We start from the raw sequence: 18,389 nt of genomic DNA, 5'->3' as shown, positions 1-18,389 counted from the left end.
GACATTCGTAGCGCTAAGTGGGTAATAGTGGAAAAAAGAATATGTTCAAATATAAACTACACAGAAGCATTGTATGAAACTTCTTTCTGTTCTGTGCATTCAACTAACAGAGTTGAACCTTACTTTTGATTGAGCCGTTCTGAAACACTCTTTCTGTAGAAACTGCAATTGGACATTCTGAGCGCTAAGAGGCCTATATTGGGAAAAAGAATGTCTACAAATAAAAACTACACAGAAGAATTGTGTGAAACTTCTTTCTGTTCTGTTTGTTCAACTAAAAGAGTTGAACCTTAGTTTTGATTGAGCCGTTCTGAAACACTCTTTCTGTAGAAAATGCAAGTGGAGATTCGGAGCGCTAAGAGGGTAATAGTGGAAAAAGGAATGTCTCCAAATATAAACTACACAGAATCATTCTGTGAAACTTCTTTCTGATCTGTGCATTCAGCTAACAGTGTTAAACCATACTTTTGATTGAGCACATCTGAACACTCTTTCTGTAGAAAATGCAACTGGACATTTGGAGCGCTAAGAGAGTAGTAGTGGAAAAAGGAATATATTCAAATATAAACTACACAGAAGCATTCTGTGAAACTTCTTTCTGATCTGAGCATTCAGCTAACAGAGTTAAACCATACTTTTGATTGAGCAGTTTTGAAACACTCTGTCTGTAGAAAATGCAACTGGACATTCGTAGCGCTAAGTGGGTAATAGTGGAAAAAAGAATATGTTCAAATATAAACTACACAGAAGCATTGTATGAAACTTCTTTCTGTTCTGTTCATTCAACTAACAGAGTTGAACCTTACTTTTGATTGAGCCTTTCTGAAACACTCTTTCTGTAGAAACTGCAATTGGACATTCTGAGCGCTAAGAGGCCTCTATTGGGAAAAATAAAATCTTCAAATAAAAACTACACAGAAGCATTGTGTGAAACTTATTTCTGATATGTTCATTAAGCTAACAGAGTTAAACCATACTTTTGATTGCGCAGTTCTGAACACTCTTTCTGTAGAAAATGCAAGTGGACATTCGGAGCGCTAAGAGGGTAATAGTGGAAAAAGGAATATATTCAAATATAAACTACACAGTAGCATTCTGTGAAAATTCTTTCTGTTCTGTGCATTCAACTAACAGAGTTGAACCTTACTTTTGATTGAGCCGTTCTGAAACACTCTTTCTGTAGAAACTGCAATTGGACATGCTAAGCGCTAAGAGGCCTACATTGGGAAAAAGAATATCTTCAAATAAAAACTACACAGATGCATTCTGTGAAACTTATTTCTGATCTGTAAATTCAGTTAACAGAGATAAAACATATTTTTGATTGAGCAGTTATGAATCACTCTTTTTGTAGAAAATGCAAGTGGAGATTCGGAGCGCTAAGAGGGTAATAGTGGAAAAAGGAATGTCTTCAAATATAAACTACACAGAATCATTCGGTGAAACTTCTTTCTGATCTGTGCATTCAGCTAACAGAGTTAAACCATAATTTTGATTGAGCAGATCTGAACACTCTTTCTGTAGAAAATGCAACTGGATATTTGGAGCGCTAAGAGCGTAGTAGTGGAAAAAGGAATATATTCAAATATAAACTACACAGAAGCATTCTGTGAAACTTCTTTCTGATCGGAGCATTCAGCTAACAGAGTTAAACCATACTTTTGATTGAGCAGTTTTGAAACACTCTGTCTGTAGAAAATGCAACTGGACATTCGTAGCGCTAAGTGGGTAATAGTGGAAAAAAGAATATGTTCAAATATAAACTACACAGAAGCATTGTATGAAACTTCTTTCTGTTCTGTGCATTCAACTAACAGAGTTGAACCTTACTTTTGATTGAGCCGTTCTGAAACACTCTTTCTGTAGAAAGTGCAATTGGACATTCAGAGCGCTAAGAGGCCTATATTGGGAAAAAGAATGTCTACAAATAAAAACTACACAGAAGAATTGTGTGAAACTTCTTTCTGTTCTGTTTGTTCAACTAAAAGAGTTGAACCTTACTTTTGATTGAGCCGTTCTGAAACACACTTTCTGTAGAAAATGCAAGTGGAGATTCGGAGCGCTAAGAGGGTAATAGTGGAAAAAGGAATGTCTCCAAATATAAACTACACAGAATCATTCTGTGAAACTTCTTTCTGATCTGTGCATTCAGCTAACAGAGTTAAACCATACTTTTGATTGAGCAGATCTGAACACTCTTTCTGTAGAAAATGCAACTGGACATTTGGAGCGCTAAGAGAGTAGTAGTGGAAAAAGGAATATATTCAAATATAAACTACACAGAAGCATTCTGTGAAACTTCTTTCTGATCTGAGCATTCAGCTAACAGAGTTAAACCATACTTTTGATTGAGCAGTTTTGAAACACTCTGTCTGTAGAAAATGCAACTGGACATTCGTAGCGCTAAGTGGGTAATAGTGGAAAAAAGAATATGTTCAAATATAAACTACACAGAAGCATTGTATGAAACTTCTTTCTGTTCTGTGCATTCAACTAACAGAGTTGAACCTTACTTTTGATTGAGCCTTTCTGAAACACTCTTTCTGTAGAAACTGCAATTGGACATTCTGAGCGCTAAGAGGCCTCTATTGGGAAAAATAAAATCTTCAAATAAAAACTACACAGAAGCATTGTGTGAAACTTATTTCTGATATGTTCATTAAGCTAACAGAGTTAAACCATACTTTTGATTGCGCAGTTCTGAACACTCTTTCTGTAGAAAATGCAAGTGGACATTCGGAGCGCTAAGAGGGTAATAGTGGAAAAAGGAATATATTCAAATATAAACTACACAGTAGCATTCTGTGAAAATTCTTTCTGTTCTGTGCATTCAACTAACAGAGTTGAACCTTAATTTTGATTGAGCCGTTCTGAAACACTCTTTCTGTAGAAACTGCAATTGGACATGCTAACCGCTAAGAGGCCTACATTGGGAAAAAGAATATCTTCAAATAAAAACTACACAGATGCATTCTGTGAAACTTATTTCTGATCTGTAAATTCAGTTAACAGAGAAAAAACATATTTTTGATTGAGCAGTTATGAAACACTCTTTTTGTAGAAAATGCAAGTGGAGATTCGGAGCGCTAAGTGGGTAATAGTGGAAAAAGGAATGTCTTCAAATATAAACTACACAGAATCATTCGGTGAAACTTCTTTCTGATCTGTGCATTCAGCTAGCAGAGTTAAACCATACTTTTGATTGAGCAGATCTGAACACTCTTTCTGTAGAAAATGCAACTGGACATTTGGAGCGCTAAGAGCGTAGTAGTGGGAAAAGGAATATATTCAAATATAAACTACACAGAAGCATTCTGTGAAACTTCTTTCTGATCTGAGCATTCAGCTAACAGAGTTAAACCATACTTTTGATTGAGCAGTTTTGAAACACTCTGTCTGTAGAAAATGCAACTGGACATTCGTAGCGCCAAGTGGGTAATAGTGGAAAAAAGAATATGTTCAAATATAAACTACACAGAAGCATTGTATGAAACTTCTTTCTGTTCTGTGCATTCAACTAACAGAGTTGAACCTTACTTTTGATTGAGCCGTTCTGAAACACTCTTTCTGTAGAAACTGCAATTGGACTTTCTGAGGCTAAGAGGCCTATATTGGGAAAAAGAATGTCTACAAATAAAAACTACACAGAAGAATTATGTGAAACTTCTTTCTGTTCTGTTTGTTCAACTAAAAGAGTTGAACCTTAATTTTGATTGAGCCGTTCTGAAACACACTTTCTGTAGAAAATGCAAGTGGAGATTTGGAGGGCTAAGAGGGTAATAGTGGAAAAAGGAATGTCTCCAAATATAAACTACACAGAAGCATTCTGTGAAACTTCTTTCTGATCTGAGCATTCAGCTAACAGAGTTAAACCATACTTTTGATTGAGCAGTTTTGAAACACTCTGTCTGTAGAAAATGCAACTGGACATTCGTAGCGCTAAGTGGGTAATAGTGGAAAAAAGAATATGTTCAAATATAAACTACACAGAAGCATTGTATGAAACTACTTTCTGTTCTGTGCATTCAACTAACAGAGTTGAACCTTACTTTTGATTGAGCCTTTCTGAAACACTCTTTCTGTAGAAACTGCAATTGGACATTCTGAGCGCTAAGAGGACCCTATTGGGAAAAATAATATCTTCAAATAAAAACTACACAGAAGCATTGTGTGAAACTTATTTCTGATATGTTCATTAAGCTAACAGAGTTAAACCATACTTTTGATTGCGCAGTTCTGAACACTCTTTCTGTAGAAAATGCAAGTGGACATTCGGAGCGCTAAGAGGGTAATAGTGGAAAAAGGAATATATTCAAATATAAACTACACAGTAGCATTCTGTGAAAATTCTTTCTGTTCTGTGCATTCAACTAACAGAGTTGAACCTTACTTTTCATTGAGCCGTTCTGAAACACTCTTTCTGTAGAATCTGCAATTGGACACGCTGAGCGCTAAGAGGCCTACATTGGGAAAAAGAATATCTTCAAATAAAAACTACACAGATGCATTCTGTGAAACTTATTTCTGATCTGTAAATTCAGTTAACAGAGAAAAAACATATTTTTGATTGAGCAGTTATGAAACACTCTTTTTGTAGAAAATGCAAGTGGAGATTCGGAGCGCTAAGAGGGTAATAGTGGAAAAAGGAATGTCTTCAAATATAAACTACACAGAATCATTCGGTGAAACTTCTTTCTGATCTGTGCATTCAGCTAACAGAGTTAAACCATACTTTTGATTGAGCAGATCTGAACACTCTTTCTGTAGAAAATGCAACTGGACATTTGGAGCGCTAAGAGCGTAGTAGTGGAAAAAGGAATATATTCAAATATAAACTACACAGAAGCATTCTGTGAAACTTCTTTCTGATCTGAGCATTCAGCTAACAGAGTTAAACCATACTTTTGATTGAGCAGTTTTGAAACACTCTGTCTGTAGAAAATGCAACTGGACATTCGTAGCGCTAAGTGGGTAATAGTGGAAAAAAGAATATGTTCAAATATAAACTACACAGAAGCATTGTATGAAACTTCTTTCTGTTCTGTGCATTCAACTAACAGAGTTGAACCTTACTTTTGATTGAGCCGTTCTGAAACACTCTTTCTGTAGAAACTGCAATTGGACATTCTGAGCGCTAAGAGGCCTATATTGGGAAAAAGAATGTCTACAAATAAAAACTACACAGAAGAATTGTGTGAAACTTCTTTCTGTTCTGTTTGTTCAACTAAAAGAGTTGAACCTTAGTTTTGATTGAGCCTTTCTGAAACACTCTTTCTGTAGAAACTGCAATTGGACATTCTGAGCGCTAAGAGGCCTCTATTGGGAAAACTAATAGCTTCAAATAAAAACTACACAGAAGCATTGTGTGAAACTTATTTCTGATATGTTCATTAAGCTAACAGAGTTAAACCATACTTTTGATTGCGCAGTTCTGAACACTCTTTCTGTAGAAAATGCAAGTGGACATTCGGAGCGCTAAGAGGGTAATAGTGGAAAAAGGAATATATTCAAATATAAACTACACAGTAGCATTCTGTGAAAATTCTTTCTGTTCTGTGCATTCAACTAACAGAGTTGAACCTTACTTTTGATTGAGCCGTTCTGAAACACTCTTTCTGTAGAAACTGCAATTGGACATGCTAAGCGCTAAGAGGCCTACATTGGGAAAAAGAATATCTTCAAATAAAAACTACACAGATGCATTCTGTGAAACGTATTTCTGATCTGTAAATTCAGTTAACAGAGATAAAACATATTTTTGATTGAGCAGTTATGAAACACTCTTTTTGTAGAAAATTCAAGTGGAGAATCGGAGCGCTAAGAGGGTAATAGTGGAAAAAGGAATGTCTTCAAATATAAACTACACAGAATCATTCGGTGAAACTTCTTTCTGATCTGTGCATTCAGCTAACAGAGTTAAACCATACTTTTGATTGAGCAGATCTGAACACTCTTTCTGTAGAAAATGCAACTGGACATTTGGAGCGCTAAGAGCGTAGTAGTGGATAAAGGAATATATTCAAATATAAACTACACAGAAGCATTCTGTGAAACATCTTTCTGATCTGAGCATTCAGCTAACAGAGTTAAACCATACTTTTGATTGAGCAGTTTTGAAACACTCTGTCTGTAGAAAATGCAACTGGACATTCGTAGCGCTAAGTGGGTAATAGTGGAAAAAAGAATATGTTCAAATATAAACTACACAGAAGCATTGTATGAAACTTCTTTCTGTTCTGTGCATTCAACTAACAGAGTTGAACCTTACTTTTGATTGAGCCTTTCTGAAACACTCTTTCTGTAGAAACTGCAATTGGACATTCTGAGCGCTAAGAGGCCCCTATTGGGAAAAATAATATCTTCAAATAAAAACTACACAGAAGCATTGTGTGAAACTTATTTCTGATATGTTCATTAAGCTAACAGAGTTAAACCATACTTTTGATTGCGCAGTTCTGAACACTCTTTGTGTAGAAAATGCAAGTGGACATTCGGAGCGCTAAGAGGGTAATAGTGGAAAAAGGAATATATTCAAATATAAACTACACAGTAGCATTCTGTGAAAATTCTTTCTGTTCTGTGCATTCAACTAACAGAGTTGAACCTTACTTTTGATTGAGCCGTTCTGAAACACTCTTTCTGTAGAAACTGCATTTGGACATGCTAAGCGCTAAGAGACCTACATTGGGAAAAAGAATATCTTCAAATAAAAACTACACAGATGCATTCTGTGAAACTTATTTCTGATCTGTAAATTCAGTTAACAGAGATAAAACATATTTTTGATTGAGCAGTTATGAAACACTCTTTTTGTAGAAAATGCAAGTGGAGATTCGGAGCGCTAAGAAGGTAATAGTGGAAAAAGGAATGTCTTCAAATATAAACTACACAGAATCATTCGGTGAAACTTCTTTCTGATCTGTGCATTCAGCTAACAGAGTTAAACCATACTTTTGATTGAGCAGATCTGAACACTCTTTCTGTAGAAAATGCAACTGGACATTTGGAGCGCTAAGAGCGTAGTAGTGGGAAAAGGAATATATTCAAATATAAACTACACAGAAGCATTCTGTGAAACTTCTTTCTGATCTGAGCATTCAGCTAACAGAGTTAAACCATACTTTTGATTGAGCAGTTTTGAAACACTCTGTCTGTAGAAAATGCAACTGGACATTCGTAGCGCTAAGTGGGTAATAGTGGAAAAAAGAATATGTTCAAATATAAACTACACAGAAGCATTGTATGAAACTTCTTTCTGTTCTGTGCATTGAACTAACAGAGTTGAACCTTACTTTTGATTGTGCCGTTCTGAAACACTCTTTCTGTAGAAACTGCAATTGGACATTCTGAGTGCTAAGAGGCCTATATTGGGAAAAAGAATGTCTACAAATAAAAACTACACAGAAGAATTGTGTGAAACTTCTTTCTGTTCTGTTTGTTAAACTAAAAGAGTTGAACTTTAATTTTGATTGAGCCGTTCTGAAACACACTTTCTGTAGAAAATGCAAGTGGAGATTTGGAGGGCTAAGAGGGTAATAGTGGAAAAAGGAATGTCTCCAAATATAAACTACACAGAAGCATTCTGTGAAACTTCTTTCTGATCTGAGCATTCAGCTAACAGAGTTAAACCATACTTTTGATTGAGCAGTTTTGAAACACTCTGTCTGTAGAAAATGCAACTGGACATTCGTAGCGCTAAGTGGGTAATAGTGGAAAAAAGAATATGTTCAAATATAAACTACACAGAAGCATTGTATGAAACTTCTTTCTGTTCTGTGCATTCAACTAACAGAGTTGAACCTTACTTTTGATTGAGCCTTTCTGAAACACTCTTTCTGTAGAAACTGCAATTGGACATTCTGAGCGCTAAGAGGCCCCTATTGGGAAAAATAATATCTTCAAATAAAAACTACACAGAAGCATTGTGTGAAACTTATTTCTGATATGTTCATTAAGCTAACAGAGTTAAACCATACTTTTGATTGCGCAGTTCTGAACACTCTTTCTGTAGAAAATGCAAGTGGACATTCGGAGCGCTAAGAGGGTAATAGTGGAAAAAGAATATATTCAAATATAAACTACACAGTAGCATTCTGTGAAAATTCTTTCTGTTCTGTGCATTCAACTAACAGAGTTCAACCTTACTTTTGATTGAGCCGTTCTGAAACACTCTTTCTGTAGAAACTGCAATTGGACATGCTGAGCGCTAAGAGGCCTACATTGGGAAAAAGAATATCTTCAAATAAAAACTACACAGATGCATTCTGTGAAACTTATTTCTGATCTGTAAATTCAGTTAACAGAGAAAAAACATATTTTTGATTGAGCAGTTATGAAACACTCTTTTTGTAGAAAATGCAAGTGGAGATTCGGAGCGCTAAGAGGGTAATAGTGGAAAAAGGAATGTCTTCAAATATAAACTACACAGAATCATTCGGTGAAACTTCTTTCTGATCTGTGCATTCAGCTAACAGAGTTAAACCATACTTTTGATTGAGCAGATCTGAACACTCTTTCTGTAGAAAATGCAACTGGACATTTGGAGCGCTAAGAGCGTAGTAGTGGAAAAAGGAATATATTCAAATATAAACTACACAGAAGCATTCTGTGAAACTTCTTTCTGATCTGAGCATTCAGCTAACAGAGTTAAACCATACTTTTGATTGAGCAGTTTTGAAACACTCTGTCTGTAGAAAATGCAACTGGACATTCGTAGCGCTAAGTGGGTAATAGTGGAAAAAAGAATATGTTCAAATATAAACTACACAGAAGCATTGTATGAAACTTCTTTCTGTTCTGTGCATTCAACTAACAGAGTTGAACCTTACTTTTGATTGAGCCGTTCTGAAACACTCTTTCTGTAGAAACTGCAATTGGACATTCTGAGCGCTAAGAGGCCTATATTGGGAAAAAGAATGTCTACAAATAAAAACTACACAGAAGAATTGTGTGAAACTTCTTTCTGTTCTGTTTGTTCAACTAAAAGAGTTGAACCTTAGTTTTGATTGAGCCGTTCTGAAACACACTTTCTGTAGAAAATGCAAGTGGAGATTTGGAGGGCTAAGAGGGTAATAGTGGAAAAAGGAATGTCTCCAAATATAAACTACACAGAATCATTCTGTGAAACTTCTTTCTGATCTGTGCATTCAGCTAACAGAGTTAAACCATACTTTTGATTGAGCAGATCTGAACACTCTTTCTGTAGAAAATGCAACTGGACATTTGGAGCGCTAAGAGAGTAGTACTGGAAAAAGGAATATATTCAAATATAAACTACACAGAAGCATTCTGTGAAACTTCTTTCTGATCTGAGCATTCAGCTAACAGAGTTAAACCATACTTTTGATTGAGCAGTTTTGAAACACTCTGTCTGTAGAAAATGCAACTGGACATTCGTAGCGCTAAGTGGGTAATAGTGGAAAAAAGAATATGTTCAAATATAAACTACACAGAAGCATTGTATGAAACTTCTTTCTGTTCTGTGCATTCAACTAACAGAGTTGAACCTTACTTTTGATTGAGCCTTTCTGAAACACTCTTTCTGTAGAAACTGCAATTGGACATTCTGAGCGCTAAGAGGCCTCTATTGGGAAAAATAATAGCTTCAAATAAAAACTACACAGAAGCATTGTGTGAAACTTATTTCTGATATGTTCATTAAGCTAACAGAGTTAAACCATACTTTTGATTGCGCAGTTCTGAACACTCTTTCTGTAGAAAATGCAAGTGGACATTCGGAGCGCTAAGAGGGTAATAGTGGAAAAAGGAATATATTCAAATATAAACTACACAGTAGCATTCTGTGAAAATTCTTTCTGTTCTGTGCATTCAACTAACAGAGTTGAACCTTACTTTTGATTGAGCCGTTCTGAAACACTCTTTCTGTAGAAACTGCAATTGGACATGCTAAGCGCTAAGAGGCCTACATTGGGAAAAAGAATATCTTCAAATAAAAACTACACAGATGCATTCTGTGAAAAGTATTTCTGATCTGTAAATTCAGTTAACAGAGATAAAACATATTTTTGATTGAGCAGTTATGAAACACTCTTTTTGTAGAAAATTCAAGTGGAGAATCGGAGCGCTAAGAGGGTAATAGTGGAAAAAGGAATGTCTTCAAATATAAACTACACAGAAGCATTCTGTGAAACTTCTTTCTGATGTGAGCATTCAGCTAACAGAGTTAAACCATACTTTTGATTGAGCAGTTTTGAAACACTCTGTCTGTAGAAAATGCAACTGGACATTCGTAGCGCTAAGTGGGTAATAGTGGAAAAAAGAATATGTTCAAATATAAACTACACAGAAGCATTGTATGAAACTTCTTTCTGTTCTGTGCATTCAACTAACAGAGTTGAACCTTACTTTTGATTGAGCCTTTCTGAAACACTCTTTCTGTAGAAACTGCAATTGGACATTCTGAGCGCTAAGAGGCCCCTATTGGGAAAAATAATATCTTCAAATAAAAACTACACAGAAGCATTTTGTGAAACTTATTTCTGATATGTTCATTAAGCTAACAGAGTTAAACCATACTTTTGATTGCGCAGTTCAGAACACTCTTTGTGTAGAAAATGCAAGTGGACATTCGGAGCGCTAAGAGGGTAATAGTGGAAAAAGGAATATATTCAAATATAAACTACACAGTAGCATTCTGTGAAAATTCTTTCTGTTCTGTGCATTCAACTAACAGAGTTGAACCTTACTTTTGATTGAGCCGTTCTGAAACACTCTTTCTGTAGAAACTGCAATTGGACATGCTAAGCGCTAAGAGGCCTACATTGGGAAAAAGAATATCTTCAAATAAAAACTACACAGATGCATTCTGTGAAACTTATTTCTGATCTGTAAATTCAGTTAACAGAGATAAAACATATTTTTGATTGAGCAGTTATGAAACACTCTTTTTGTAGAAAATGCAAGTGGAGATTCGGAGCGCTAAGAGGGTAATAGTGGAAAAAGGAATGTCTTCAAATATAAACTACACAGAATCATTCGGTGAAACTTCTTTCTGATCTGTGCATTCAGCTAACAGAGTTAAACCATACTTTTGATTGAGCAGATCTGAACACTCTTTCTGTAGAAAATGCAACTGGACATTTGGAGCGCTAAGAGCGTAGTAGTGGAAAAAGGAATATATTCAAATATAAACTACACAGAAGCATTCTGTGAAACTTCTTTCTGATCTGAGCATTCAGCTAACAGAGTTAAACCATACTTTTGATTGAGCAGTTTTGAAACACTCTGTCTGTAGAAAATGCAACTGGACATTCGTAGCGCTAAGTGGGTAATAGTGGAAAAAAGAATATGTTCAAATATAAACTACACAGAAGCATTGTATGAAACTTCTTTCTGTTCTGTGCATTCAACTAACAGAGTTGAACCTTACTTTTGATTGAGCCGTTCTGAAACACTCTTTCTGTAGAAAGTGCAATTGGACATTCTGAGCGCTAAGAGGCCTATATTGGGAAAAAGAATGTCTACAAATAAAAACTACACAGAAGAATTGTGTGAAACTTCTTTCTGTTCTGTTTGTTCAACTAAAAGAGTTGAACCTTAGTTTTGATTGAGCCGTTCTGAAACACACTTTCTGTAGAAAATGCAAGTGGAGATTCGGAGCGCTAAGAGGGTAATAGTGGAAAAAGGAATGTCTCCAAATATAAACTACACAGAATCATTCTGTGAAACTTCTTTCTGATCTGTGCATTCAGCTAACAGAGTTAAACCATACTTTTGATTGAGCAGATCTGAACACTCTTTCTGTAGAAAATGCAACTGGACATTTGGAGCGCTAAGAGAGTAGTAGTGGAAAAAGGAATATATTCAAATATAAACTACACAGAAGCATTCTGTGAAACTTCTTTCTGATCTGAGCATTCAGCTATCAGAGTTAAACCATACTTTTGATTGAGCAGTTTTGAAACACTCTGTCTGTAGAAAATGCAACTGGACATTCGTAGCGCTAAGTGGGTAATAGTGGAAAAAAGAATATGTTCAAATATAAACTACACAGAAGCATTGTATGAAACTTCTTTCTGTTCTGTGCATTCAACTAACAGAGTTGAACCTTACTTTTGATTGAGCCTTTCTGAAACACTCTTTCTGTAGAAACTGCAATTGGACATTCTGAGCGCTAAGAGGCCTCTATTGGGAAAAATAAAATCTTCAAATAAAAACTACACAGAATCATTGTGTGAAACTTATTTCTGATATGTTCATTAAGCTAAGAGTTAAACCATACTTTTGATTGCGCAGTTCTGAACACTCTTTCTGTAGAAAATGCAAGTGGACATTCGGAGCGCTAAGAGGGTAATAGTGGAAAAAGGAATATATTCAAATATAAACTACACAGTAGCATTCTGTGAAAATTCTTTCTGTTCTGTGCATTCAACTAACAGAGTTGAACCTTACTTTTGATTGAGCCGTTCTGAAACACTCTTTCTGTAGAAACTGCAATTGGACATGCTAAGCGCTAAGAGGCCTACATTGGGAAAAAGAATATCTTCAAATAAAAACTACACAGATGCATTCTGTGAAACTTATTTCTGATCTGTAAATTCAGTTAACAGAGATAAAACATATTTTTGATTGAGCAGTTATGAATCACTCTTTTTGTAGAAAATGCAAGTGGAGATTCGGAGTGCTAAGTGGGTAATAGTGGAAAAAGGAATGTCTTCAAATATAAACTACACAGAATCATTCGGTGAATCTTCTTTCTGATCTGTGCATTCAGCTAACAGAATTAAACCATACTATTGATTGAGCAGATCTGAACACTCTTTCTGTAGAAAATGCAACTGGACATTTGGAGCGCTAAGAGCGTAGTAGTGGAAAAAGGAATATATTCAAATATAAACTACACAGAAGCATTCTGTGAAACTTCTTTCTGATCTGAGCATTCAGCTAACAGAGTTAAACCATACTTTTGATTGAGCAGTTTTGAAACACTCTGTCTGTAGAAAATGCAACTGGACATTCGTAGCGCTAAGTGGGTAATAGTGGAAAAAAGAATATGTTCAAATATAAACTACACAGAAGCATTGTATGAAACTTCTTTCTGTTCTGTGCATTCAACTAACAGAGTTGAACCTTACTTTTGATTGAGCCGTTCTGAAACACTCTTTCTGTAGAAACTGCAATTGGACATTCTGAGCGCTAAGAGGCCTATATTGGGAAAAAGAATGTCTACAAATAAAAACTACACAGAAGAATTGTGTGAAACTTCTTTCTGTTCTGTTTGCTCAACTAAAAGAGTTGAACCTTAGTTTTGATTGAGCCGTTCTGAAACACACTTTCTGTAGAAAATGCAAGTGGAGATTCGGAGCGCTAAGAGGGTAATAGTGGAAAAAGGAATGTCTCCAAATATAAACTACACAGAATCATTCTCTGAAACTTCTTTCTGATCTGTGCATTCAGCTAACAGAGTTAAACCATACTTTTGATTGAGCAGATCTGAACACTCTTTCTGTAGAAAATGCAACTGGACATTTGGAGCGCTAAGAGAGTAGTAGTGGAAAAAGGAATATATTCAAATATAAACTACACAGAAGCATTCTGTGAAACTTCTTTCTGATCTGAGCATTCAGCTAACAGAGTTAAACCATACTTTTGATTGAGCTGTTTTGAAACACTCTGTCTGTAGAAAATGCAACTGGACATTCGTAGCGCCAAGTGGGTAATAGTGGAAAAAAGAATATGTTCAAATATAAACTACACAGAAGCATTGTATGAAACTTCTTTCTGTTCTGTGCATTCAACTAACAGAGTTGAAACTTACTTTTGATTGAGCCTTTCTGAAACACTCTTTCTGTAGAAACTGCAATTGGACATTCTGAGCGCTAAGAGGCCCCTATTGGGAAAAATAATATCTTCAAATAAAAACTACACAGAAGCATTGTGTGAAACTTATTTCTGATATGTTCATTAAGCTAACAGAGTTAAACCATACTTTTGATTGCACAGTTCTGAACACTCTTTCTGTAGAAAATGCAAGTGGACATTCGGAGCGCTAAGAGGGTAATAGTGGAAAAAGGAATATATTCAAATATAAACTACACAGTAGCATTCTGTGAAAATTCTTTCTGTTCTGTGCATTCAACTAACAGAGTTGAACCTTACTTTTGATTGAGCCGTTCTGAAACACTCTTTCTGTAGAAACTGTAATTGGACATGCTAAGCGCTAAGACTACTACATTGGGAAAAATAATATCTTCAAATAAAAACTACACAGATGCATTCTGTGAAACTTATTTCTGATCTGTAAATTCAGTTAACAGAGATAAAACATATTTTTGATTGAGCAGTTATGAAACACTCTTTTTGTAGAAAATGCAAGTGGAGATTCGGAGCGCTAAGAGGGTAATAGTGGAAAAAGGAATGTCTCCAAATATAAACTACACAGAATCATTCTGTGAAACTTCTTTCTGATCTGTGCATTCAGCTAACAGAGTTAAACCATACTTTTGATTGAGCAGATCTGAACACTCTTTCTGTAGAAAATGCAACTGGACATTTGGAGCGCTAAGAGAGTAGTAGTGGAAAAAGGAATATATTCAAATATAAACTACACAGAAGCATTCTGTGAAACTTATTTCTGATCTGAGCATTCAGCTAACAGAGTTAAACCATACTTTTGATTGAGCAGTTTTGAAACACTCTGTCTGTAGAAAATGCAACTGGACATTCGTAGCGCTAAGTGGGTAATAGTGGAAAAAAGAATATGTTCTAATATAAACTACACAGAAGCATTGTATGAAACTTCTTTCTGTTCTGTGCATTCAACTAACAGAGTTGAACCTTACTTTTGATTGAGCCGTTCTGAAACACTCTTTCTGTAGAAAGTGCAATTGGACATTCTGAGCGCTAAGAGGCCTATATTGGGAAAAAGAATGTCTACAAATAAAAACTACACAGAAGAATTGTGTGAAACTTCTTTCTGTTCTGTTTGTTCAACTAAAAGAGTTGAACCTTACTTTTGATTGAGCCTTTCTGAAACACACTTTCTGTAGAAAATGCAAGTGGAGATTCGGAGCACTAAGAGGGTAATAGTGGAAAAAGGAATGTCTCCAAATATAAACTACACAGAATCATTCTGTGAAACTTCTTTCTGATCTGTGCATTCAGCTAACAGAGTTAAACCATACTTTTGATTGAGCAGATCTGAACACTCTTTCTGTAGAAAATGCAACTGGACATTTGGAGCGCTAAGAGAGTAGTAGTGGAAAAAGGAATATATTCAAATATAAACTACACAGAAGCATTCTGTGAAACTTCTTTCTGATCTGAGCATTCAGCTAACAGAGTTAAACCATACTTTTGATTGAGCAGTTTTGAAACACTCTGTAGAAAATGCAACTGGACATTCGTAGCGCTAAGTGGGTAATAGTGGAAAAAAGAATATGTTCAAATATAAACTACACAGAAGCATTGTATGAAACTTCTTTCTGTTCTGTGCATTCAACTAACAGAGTTGAACCTTACTTTTGATTGAGCCTTTCTGAAACACTCTTTCTGTAGAAACTGCAATTGGACATTCTGAGCGCTAAGAGGCCTCTATTGGGAAAAATAAAATCTTCAAATAAAAACTACACAGAAGCATTGTGTGAAACTTATTTCTGATATGTTCATTAAGCTAACAGAGTTAAACCATACTTTTGATTGCGCAGTTCTGAACACTCTTTCTGTAGAAAATGCAAGTGGACATTCGGAGCGCTAAGAGGGTAATAGTGGAAAAAGGAATATATTCAAATATAAACTACACAGTAGCATTCTGTGAAAATTCTTTCTGTTCTGTGCATTCAACTAACAGAGTTGAACCTTACTTTTGATTGAGCCGTTCTGAAACACTCTTTCTGTAGAAACTGCAATTGGACATGCTAAGCGCTAAGAGGCCTACATTGGGAAAAAGAATATCTTCAAATAAAAACTACACAGATGCATTCTGTGAAACTTATTTCTGATCTGTAAATTCAGTTAACAGAGAAAAAACATATTTTTGATTGAGCAGTTATGAAACACTCTTTTTGTAGAAAATGCAAGTGGAGATTCGGAGCGCTAAGAGGGTAATAGTGGAAAAAGAAATGTCTTCAAATATAAACTACACAGAATCATTCGGTGAAACTTCTTTCTGATCTGTGCATTCAGCTAACAGAGTTAAACCATACTTTTGATTGAGCAGATCTGAACACTCTTTCTGTAGAAAATGCAACTGGACATTTGGAGCGCTAAGAGCGTAGTAGTGGGAAAAGGAATATATTCAAATATAAACTACACAGAAGCATTCTGTGAAACTTCTTTCTGATCTGAGCATTCAGCTAACAGAGTTAAACCATACTTTTGATTGAGCAGTTTTGAAACACTCTGTCTGTAGAAAATGCAACTGGACATTCGTAGCGCTAAGTGGGTAATAGTGGAAAAAAGAATATGTTCAAATATAAACTACACAGAAGCATTGTATGAAACTTCTTTCTGTTCTGTGCATTCAACTAACAGAGTTGAACCTTACTTTTGATTGTGCCGTTCTGAAACACTCTTTCTGTAGAAACTGCAATTGGACATTCTGAGTGCTAAGAGGCCTATATTGGGAAAAAGAATGTCTACAAATAAAAACTACACAGAAGAATTGTGTGAAACTTCTTTCTGTTCTGTTTGTTAAACTAAAAGAGTTGAACCTTAATTTTGATTGAGCCGTTCTGAAACACACTTTCTGTAGAAAATGCAAGTGGAGATTTGGAGGGCTAAGAGGGTATTAGTGGAAAAAGGAATGTCTCCAAATATAAACTACACAGAAGCATTCTGTGAAACTTCTTTCTGATCTGAGCATTCAGCTAACAGAGTTAAACCATACTTTGGATTGAGCAGTTTTGAAACACTCTGTCTGTAGAAAATGCAACTGGACATTCGTAGCGCTAAGTGGGTAATAGTGGAAAAAAGAATATGTTCAAATATAAACTACACAGAAGCATTGTATGAAACTTCTTTCTGTTCTGTGCATTCAACTAACAGAGTTGAACCTTACTTTTGATTGAGCCTTTCTGAAACACTCTTTCTGTAGAAACTGCAATTGGACATTCTGAGCGCTAAGAGGCCCCTATTGGGAAAAATAATATCTTCAAATAAAAACTACACAGAAGCATTGTGTGAAACTTATTTCTGATATGTTCATTAAGCTAACAGAGTTAAACCATACTTTTGATTGCGCAGTTCTGAACACTCTTTCTGTAGAAAATGCAAGTGGACATTCGGAGCGCTAAGAGGGTAATAGTGGAAAAAGAATATATTCAAATATAAACTACACAGTAGCATTCTGTGAAAATTCTTTCTGTTCTGTGCATTCAACTAACAGAGTTGAACCTTACTTTTGATTGAGCCGTTCTGAAACACTCTTTCTGTAGAAACTGCAATTGGACATGCTGAGCGCTAAGAGGCCTACATTGGGAAAAAGAATATCTTCAAATAAAAACTACACAGATGCATTCTGTGAAACTTATTTCTGATCTGTAAATTCAGTTAACAGAGAAAAAACATATTTTTGATTGAGCAGTTATGAAACACTCTTTTTGTAGAAAATGCAAGTGGAGATTCGGAGCGCTAAGAGGGTAATAGTGGAAAAAGGAATGTCTTCAAATATAAACTACACAGAATCATTCGGTGAAACTTCTTTCTGATCTGTGCATTCAGCTAACAGAGTTAAACCATACTTTTGATTGAGCAGATCTGAACACTCTTTCTGTAGAAAATGCAACTGGACATTTGGAGCGCTAAGAGCGTAGTAGTGGAAAAAGGAATATATTCAAATATAAACTACACAGAAGCATTCTGTGAAACTTCTTTCTGATCTGAGCATTCAGCTAACAGAGTTAAACCATACTTTTGATTGAGCAGTTTTGAAACACTCTGTCTGTAGAAAATGCAACTGGACATTCGTAGCGCTAAGTGGGTAATAGTGGAAAAAAGAATATGTTCAAATATAAACTACACAGAAGCATTGTATGAAACTTCTTTCTGTTCTGTGCATTCAACTAACAGAGTTGAACCTTACTTTTGATTGAGCCGTTCTGAAACACTCTTTCTGTAGAAACTGCAATTGGACATTCTGAGCGCTAAGAGGCCTATATTGGGAAAAAGAATGTCTACAAATAAAAACTACACAGAAGAATTGTGTGAAACTTCTTTCTGTTCTGTTTGTTCAACTAAAAGAGTTGAACCTTAGTTTTGATTGAGCCGTTCTGAAACACACTTTCTGTAGAAAATGCAAGTGGAGATTTGGAGGGCTAAGAGGGTAATAGTGGAAAAAGGAATGTCTCCAAATATAAACTACACAGAATCATTCTGTGAAACTTCTTTCTGATCTGTGCATTCAGCTAACAGAGTTAAACCATACTTTTGAT

Source organism: Symphalangus syndactylus, chromosome 11 (assembly GCF_028878055.3).
Source record: "Symphalangus syndactylus isolate Jambi chromosome 11, NHGRI_mSymSyn1-v2.1_pri, whole genome shotgun sequence".
Lineage (NCBI taxonomy): Eukaryota > Metazoa > Chordata > Mammalia > Primates > Hylobatidae > Symphalangus > Symphalangus syndactylus.
The sequence above is the reverse complement of the archived record's forward strand: the minus strand, read 5'-3'. Positions refer to the sequence as shown.